The sequence below is a fragment of the Cebus imitator genome, unplaced genomic scaffold (assembly GCF_001604975.1).
Source record: "Cebus imitator isolate Cc_AM_T3 unplaced genomic scaffold, Cebus_imitator-1.0 Scaffold248, whole genome shotgun sequence".
In the NCBI taxonomy this organism is placed as follows: Eukaryota; Metazoa; Chordata; class Mammalia; order Primates; family Cebidae; genus Cebus; species Cebus imitator.
Genome location: NW_016107563.1, coordinates 2,148,005 through 2,150,756, shown reverse-complemented (window position 1 = coordinate 2,150,756; position 2,752 = coordinate 2,148,005).

Genomic DNA, 2,752 nt, shown 5'->3' with positions numbered 1-2,752 from the left:
TTTTTTTCTTTTTTTTTGAGACAGAGTCTTGCTCTGTTGCCAGGCACCAGGCTGGAGTGCAGTGGCATGATCTCGGCTCACTGCAACCTCCACCTCCCAGGTTCAAGCAATGCTCCTGCCTCAGCCTCCCAAGTAGGTGGGACTACGGGCGTGCACCACCACACCCAGATAATTTTTGCATTTTTTAGTAGAGACGGGGTTTCATCATGTTGGCCAGGATGGTCTAGATCTCTTAACCTCATGATCCGCCCACCTCAGCCTCCCAAAGTGCTGGTATTACAGGCTTGAGCCACCTGCACCCTTCCTTTTGATGTACTTTCTAAGCAATTGCTACAGATTCTGTTGAGTTTCAAATTATATTTAGGCTTCTCCTCATCTAATTTAAAACTCATCTTTCAATGAACAATTTTTCTATATGAAGATTAATGTGGAGAAATGCCAGTGTGTACACACTTCAACTCAATTATACACTTTCATTTCAAGAGTAAGTTTATAACAGTTCTGAATCATCTGAGCTTGTTTAAAATGCACTCACTGTCTCCAACCCCAATGTACAAGGTATTCCTGTTTATAAACAGCAAACAATATTAACACAATAAATTTAAAGATGAAGAAAGATAACTTGAGTTTATATAACTCTGTAATTCCACATGACCATTTAAAATTTTAACTTGAGAATTTAAGATTGCAAAGAGTAAAACAGTACAACATGTAAGATGTATATATCATACATAACATATATACATTACATAATGTAATATATGTGTGTACACACACATATGTGCACAAACACATATACTTAAGTTATAAATCAAACGCAAAATACTTTCCTAAAATACTTGATCCAGGCCTTTAACATGCAGAAATATGCCGAGAGGAAAAAGATACCCTAGGCGGAAGAAAGGTATGTGTGAATCCATAAGATTAAGACTGCAGGATGCTACTGGGAAAATTACAAGTAATTCATTGTGGTACATGGTTGGTGTATATATTTATTTGGGCACATGGGATATTTTGATACAGGCATACAATGCATAATAATTTCATCAGGGTAGATGGGGTATCCATCACCTCAAGGATTTATTCTTTCTTTGTGTTACAAACAATCCAATTATACCCTTTTAGTTATTTTTAAACATACTATAAATTGTTATTCCCTGAAGCCACCCTGTTGTTCTATCAAGTACTATATTCTAACTAACTATATTTTGTACCCATTAGCTATTCCCACTTTCTACCTTCACTACTTTTCATTGCCTCTGGAAACCATTATTTCTACTCTCCGTTCTCCATGAGTTCAATTGTTTTATTTTTTTTAGTTCCAACAAATAAATGACAGAACATATGAATTTTGTCTTTCTGTGCCTGGCTTACTTCACTTAACATAAATTCTTCCAGTTCCAGCAATGTTGTTGCAAATGACAGAGTCTTATTGTTTTTAATGGCTGAATAGTACTCCATTGCGCATATGTACTACATTTTATTTTTCCATTGGTCTGTTGATAAACACTTAGGTTGCTTCCACATTTTGGCTGTTGCGAAGAGTGATACAGTAAACATGGGAGTACAGATATCTCTTCAGTACAATGATTTCCTTTCTTTTGTTTAGATAGCTAACAGTGTGATTGTTAGATCATATAGTAATTCTATTTTTAGTTTTCTGAGGATTCTGCAACCTGTCCTATAGTGGTTGTAATAATTTACATTCCTACCAACAGTGTACAAGGATTCCCTGTTCGCTACATCCTCTCTAGCATTTGTTACTGCCTGTCTTTTGCATATAAGCCATTTTGACTGAGGTAAGATGATATATCTCATTGTGGTTTTGATTTGCATTTCTCTGATGATCAATGATGTTGAACACTTTTTCATACACCTGTTTGCCAATTTATGTCTTCTCTTGGCAAATGTCTTTTCAGATCTTTTGACCGTTTTAACTGGATTATTAAATTTATTTTTTCTATAGAGTTGTTTGAGTTACTTACATATTCTGCTTATTAATTCCCTGTCAGATGGATGATTTGAGAATGTTTTCTCCCCTTCTGTGGGTTGCCTCTTCCTTTTTTTGTATTGTTTCCTTTGCAGTGCAGAAGCTTTTTAACTTGATGTGATCCCATTTGTCTATTTTTGCTTTGGTTGCCTGTGTTTTGGGGGTATTTATCAACAAATCTTTTACCAACCTAATGCACTGAAGAGTTTCCTCACTGTGTTCTCGTAGTAGTTTCATAGGTTGAGGTCCTAGATTCAAGCCTGTGATCTACTTTAGTGTGATTTTGTATATGGTGAGAGATAGGTGGTTTCATCCTTCTGAATATAGATATCCAGCTTTCCAAGAACCATTTATTGAAGACACTATCCTTTCCCCAATGTATGTTCTTGACACCTTTGTTGAAAATGGGTTCACTGTGGATGTATAGATTTATTTATTTTTGTTCTCTTCCATTGGTCTATGTGACTGTTTTTTATGCCAGTACCAGGCTATTTTGACAAAGCTCTGTAGCTTAATTTGAAGTCATATAATGTGTTTTCTCCAGGTTTTTTATTTTTGCTTAGGATAGCTTAGGCTATTCTGAGTCTTTTGTTGTTTTCTATAAATTTTATGTTTATTTTTTCTATTTCTGTGAAGAATGTCATTGGTATTTTGATAGGTCTTATATTACATCTATAGATTACTTTGGGTAGTTGAACATTTTAACAACATTGATTCTTCCAGTCCATGAACATGAAATATCTTCTTTTTTTTTTTTTTTTT